The sequence below is a fragment of the Pleurodeles waltl genome, chromosome 9, assembly GCF_031143425.1.
Source record: "Pleurodeles waltl isolate 20211129_DDA chromosome 9, aPleWal1.hap1.20221129, whole genome shotgun sequence".
NCBI classification, from domain to species: domain Eukaryota; kingdom Metazoa; phylum Chordata; class Amphibia; order Caudata; family Salamandridae; genus Pleurodeles; species Pleurodeles waltl.
In genome coordinates, this window is record NC_090448.1 from 903,877,470 (window position 1) to 903,883,469 (window position 6,000).

Sequence of the window (6,000 nt, forward strand, 5' to 3'; positions counted from 1 at the left end):
GAAAGAAATAAGCCTCTCTGGCTGTGACCTACAAGCGCCTTTGAAAGACTTGTTTAAACGTTTAAAAAAATATCATGGGTACACATTTTGTTTAACAGCACCTTCAGATTACAAGAGCACTAAGTTAGTGCCCTCCCATTTCTGGTGCTTTGCAGCAGTTTTAAGGGTTTCTCGTTGCTCAAATGGGTGTACTTTCCGTTATTTATATATGCCCCATTGTTAGAGATGGGGTCTCTTGTTGGCAGTCGGTTTGCACCCTGTCCAAGTAGGGACCCTCACTCTAGTCAGGATAAGGGAGATACCCGCTCAGATAACCCCTGCGCACCCCCTTGATAGCTTGGCACGAGCAGTCAGGCTTATCTCAGAAGCAATGTGTAAAGCATTTGCACATAACACACAGTCATAAGTGAAAACAAGCCTCTGTGGTTTTAAAAAGTGGGGGGCAGTAACCCCAGGTGACTTACACCCTTTTTCTACTTCCCTTCCCACCAGTTCAGGAGTGGTGTTCTGAGACTGGTCACTCACCCTTGGGTCTGTACCCTCAGGCTGAGCAGGGGACAGGGGTGGGCTCTCCCTCCTCCTGTCCCTCGTGCTGGGATCCGGTACCCTCCGCCTTGAAGTGGTACCCCCAGACAACTGAACTGTGAGGGTGCCTCTGGGGGCCACCCCTCCCAGTTCCCCTGACACCTGGGGCAACTCATTCCCCAGAAGGCAGTCTATTGACATCTGGGGACTGACCATGACCCGCCTCTGGGTCACCTCCCCACCTCACTCTAGGGATACCAGGGCCATAGGACGGAAGAAGTCCTGCCCATGGGCTAATGTCACCCTACACACCTAGCCGGTGTACTGTTCTGGGGAGAAAAGCCTTTCCACCATCATTGTATGGCTAGCCCCACTGTCCCTCAGAGCAGTGACTGGGGCCCCATTCACTGTTACCTGGTGGAAGTGACGACTCCCACCCTCAGGGATCACCAACTCACCCTCTAAGGTAACCTCCCAACTAAGGGATATCATAGTATGGTCTTTGACCTGCCCCTGGGGGCTACCTCCCCCTAAGGCCACATTAGCCACCTTGGTAGAGGGGCCACCAATGTGGGTTGTCTTAGGACAGACAGAGTCCCCTTTCATGTGTCCTAACTGGGAACACTCAAAGCACCGGGGTTGAAAATAGGGTGCCCTGGGCCACCGCCTACCAGAACCTTCCTCCTTCCTGTCAGTAGGGGCCTGGGACTCTTTTTCTCCCTCCTTATCCTGGGACATGTCTGCGTCTCCCTTGACTTCCCTCTCCTTCTTCTGGGAACCCTGCCCACCTTTGGCGGAGTCTCCCCCATAAATCTTCTTGTGGACCCTGGTACTCCCCCAGTGGTCCGCCTCCATAACAAGCTTCCTGGGGTCAGTCAGCTTACTATCAGTCAAGTGCTGGTGTAGCTCTGAAAAACACAGACTAGACAAGTGCTCCAACGCAATTAAGTTGTACAGCCCCTGAAAATCTGTCACATTACTGCCCTTCACCCAACCATCCAGTGCTCTGCAAAACGAATCTACGCACTCTAACCAGGACTGGGACTCAGTTTTCTTACTCTGCCTAAACTGAACCCTGTACTTGTCAGGAGTGAGACCATACCGAGTGAGAAGGGCCTCCTTTATGTCAGCGTAGGTGAGGTTGTACCCCTTACCCAATGCTAGCAAAGTGTCCCTCCCCTCCTCTGTTAAGTGGTTCCACAATCCTGCTCCCCAATTCTTGTCAGGGACCCCAATCATGTGGATGGACGCCTCATATCCCTGACAACCACCTCTGTATGTCATCTCCCTTCTTGTACTCTCTCCCTACCTTTTTAGGAATGTGCACAATTCTGTCTGACTGCACTGAGGAATTGCTGCCACCATCCTGGCTGGACCTGCTCCTCACATCCAGCTCTTTTACTTTAAGCTCATGGTCCAAAAGCATCTTTCTTTCTTCCATGGCTCGTTGCTCCCTCTGAGCCTCCATTTTTAATCTCTCCAACTCAACCTGGTGCCTCCTGGCTTCTCTGCTGTCTTCCAGCTCATCTGGAGTCAGACCTTTTGATCCAGCACTGCTGCTTGGCACAGGGGGTACCTCCCCCCCCAGCAGGTCCTGCACCCTCAGTACATCTTCCCTAGAATTTGTGTCAGCAGACTCTCCATTTGGATCCTTAGACTGCCCACTGGCAGTTCTGGCTGCTACCCAGGCCCTCAGTGCCTTCTGTAGCTCCTCCTTTTTGGTGAGGCCTCTGATCTGAACTTTGAGGTTTTTACAAACTGCCATCAGTTCCTTCATGGAATAGGTCTCCAACCTACCTTCCTTAAAAAACTAATCCTGGGATGCAACTGAAGATGCTCTTGATTGAGACATGATGTCGTTGGGGTACACTTGAACTCAAGATCAAAAATAGGTCAAAGAGAAAAAAATAAAAACAAAAAACTGTATGTGGCACGTAATGGTCTGAGATATGGTAGTAGTGTACACCAATGCCTGTAGGTCAAGTGCAAATGCAAGTCCTATCCCACCGCTGACAACCAACGTTAGAAATGAGGTCTCTAGTTGGCAGTCAGTTTGCACCCTGTCCAAGTAGGGACCCTCACTCTAGTCAGGATACGGGAGATACCCGCTCAGATAACCCCTGCTCACCCCCTTGGTAGCCTGGCACGAGCAGTCAGGCTTATCTCAGAAGCAATGTGTGAAACATTTGCACATAACACACAGTAATAAGTGAAAACACCACAAAAGAACACCACACCAGCTTTAGAAAAATAGCCAATATTTATCTGTATAAAACAAGACCAAGTACGATGAGAATCCAACATACAGTAAGAAAAATATGAATTATGCAAGATTTACTCAAAACTACAGTTCCTTGAAGTCGATAGCTCCACCTGGGGCTACGTGATCAACAAAACCAACAGTTCAGGCGGCGTTGCGGGCCAGCTACGGTGTCGGGAAGACCCGCAAACAGTATCTTGGATTTGCAGGGCGTTGTGATCCTCGCAGTGAGCTCCAGAGGGTGGCGTTACTGACGTCACGGTGTTGGGTCTGGAGTCGGTGCAGGAGTCATCGGGCCCTTGAGGTCACACACGTTGCATATCGAACTCCAGGCTGATGAAGTCAGGTGCGCCGGCATGGATGGCGTCGGGGCTGCGGTGCGAAGTGGGACGATGTGACGTGCGGTGCCCACAGGTCACGGTGCAGGCAGCAGCTCGGTAACGGCGTCCAGCGGCGTTGGTGAAACCAGGGCTGCGGTGTGAAGCGGGGCGGTGCGACGTGTGGTGTCCACCACGGTGCAGGCAGCGTCATCGTCGTTGCTGAAGCGCTGTCGTCGGTAGGCCCAAGCAAGTGATGCGGGACGGGGCGGTGCTTTGTGACCCTTAAGAGCGGTATCCACAGACCACGGTGCAGGCATGATGCCTGGTGACAACACAGGAGTTGATGGTGCTGGCGTCGGGGGACCGGGGCTGTGGGACGGGACGGTGCTTTGTGTACCTCACGAGCGGTGTCCACAGGCCACGGTGCAGGCAGCGGCACCGGTGTCAGCAAGAGCAGCGTCATCGGGGATGCCCAGGCTGCGCTGTGAGCAGGCGATGCCGGAGTGCCGGCCCACAGGTCGCGGTGCAAGCAGCTGCTCAGTGAAGTCGTCCAATGAGCGCGTCGGGGAGACCAGGGTCGCGGTGCGAAGCAGGGCAATGCGACTCAGTGTGGTGTCAGCAGGTCACGGTGCAGGCCAGCGGCATCATTGGCGGCGGCGCAGTGCTTTCTCCCTTTGAACAGCACAAAACACACAGGGGGTGATTCTAACCCTGGCTGTCGGTGATAAAGCGGCGGCCAACCCGCCAATAGGCCGGCGGTCCAAAAAATGGAATTCTGACCCTGGCGGGAACCGCCAACACAGCCCGCCACATTAACACTCCGCCCGCCACGGCGGGACCGACAAACAGCGCGGCGGTCACCGCCAACAGACAGGCGGCAGACAATGTACCGCCCACACTATCATGACCGGCCAATCCGCCACCTTTTCCGGGGCGGGAGCACCGCCGATAAAAACACGGCAGAAACAGACTACGAACGGGAAAACGCGCACCTCTACGCACTCAACGAGGAAGGAGGACAGCATGGAACCCGAATTAAACATCCTACCTGCTCTCGTCTACCTGCTCATCTACCACGAGTACGAACGCCGGCGCAGACGACAACGGTGAGTACTGCACCTACGACACAGGGGAGGGGGGAGGACGAAAGGTTACGTGCACACACATACGCGATACACCCACCCCCCCCAAACCATGTACACACCAATGCAGAGCAACAAGTCACAGTGAAACCACCCAAACCCCCGTAAAAAGAACAAGGACATAATTAAATTGTGACTCGAAATTTATGGGAAATAAAAACCACTGATAAGTCACGGTCAAATAGCAATAACAATTCAAATATACCAATTCAATATCCAGTGCATACGATAAACCGAGGCAATAAGTCCTGCACATCTAACGAGATTCCAAGTGTCCGTGGGCCAAAGTGTAGCAACACAAGGGCAAAGCCCACACAGGAGACCTGAGTCCTTTGGAGAGAACACTGTAGGGGCATCTGATGAAAAAACCACAGGCACCTCAGGGGGAAGGGAAGGGGGGGCACCACAGCCACATGATTCCACAACGCCAGATCCACGAAGGGGCCACCATGCCCACTGTGCCATCCTGGGGAGTGCAAAGCCACAGTCTCTCAAGTCTCTACAGTGGGTGGCTTGGCCACCCGGCCATCCTGGGGAGTGCAAAGCCACAGTCTCTCAAGTCTCTACAGTGGGTGGCTTGGCCACTCGGCCATCCTAGGGAGTGCAAAGCCACAGTCTCTCAAGTCTCTACAGTGGGTGGCTTGGCCACTCGGCCATCCTGGGGAGTGCAAAGCCACAGTCTCTCAAGTCTCTACAGTGGGTGGCTTGCCCACTCGGCCATCCTGGGGATTGCAAAGCCACAGTCCATCAGGTGGATAACAGTCTCCACCGGTCAAGGAGGAGGCATGGTGGGCACAGTGAACCGTGAACAGTAGCTCGAGACAGATCCGGCACTGTCATTGTGCCAGTGGGGCTTGAGACGGCGGGGCCCAGCGGAGCGCTGCTTGAGACGGCGGGTTCCAGCGGAGCGGTGCTTGACAGGAAGGGCCCAGCGGAGCGGTGCTTGAGACGGCGGGGCCCAGCGGAGCGGTGCTTGACAGGAAGGGCCCAGCGGAGCGGTGCTTGACACGGCGGGGCCCAGCGGAGCGGTGCTTGAGACGGCGGGGCCCAGCAGAGCGGTGCTTGAGACGGCGGGGCCCAGCGGAGCGGTGCTTGAGACGGCGGGGCCCAGCGGAGCGGTGCTTGAGACGGCGGGGCCCAGCGGAGCGGTGCTTGAGACGGGGGGGCCCAGCGGAGCAGTGCTTGACAGGAAGGGCCCAGCGGAGCGGTGCTTGACAGGAAGGGCCCAGCGGAGCGGTGCTTGAGACGGCGGGGCCCAGCGGAGCGGTGCTTGAGACGGCGGGGCCCAGCGGAGCGGTGCTTGACAGGAAGGGCCCAGCGGAGCGGTGCTTGAGACGGCGGGGCCCAGCGGAGCGGTGCTTGACAGGAAGGGCCCAACGGAGCGGTGCTTGACAGGAAGGGCCCAGCGGAGCGGTGCTTGACAGGAAGGGGCCCAGCGGAGCGGTGCTTGAGACGGCGGGGCCCAGCGGAGCGGTGCTTGACAGGAAGGGCTGAGCGGAGCGGTGCTTGAGACGGCGGGGCCCAGCGGAGCGGTGCTTGACAGGAAGGGCCCAGCGGAGCGGTGCTTGACAGGAAGGGCCCAGCGGAGCGGTGCTTGACAGGAAGGGGCCCAGCGGAGCGGTGCTTGAGACGGCGGGGCCCAGCGGAGCGGTGCTTGAGACGGCGGGGCCCAGCAGAGCGGTGCTTGACAGGAAGGGCCCAGCGGAGCGGTGCTTGATACGGCGGGGCCCAGCGGAGCGGTGCTTGACAGGAA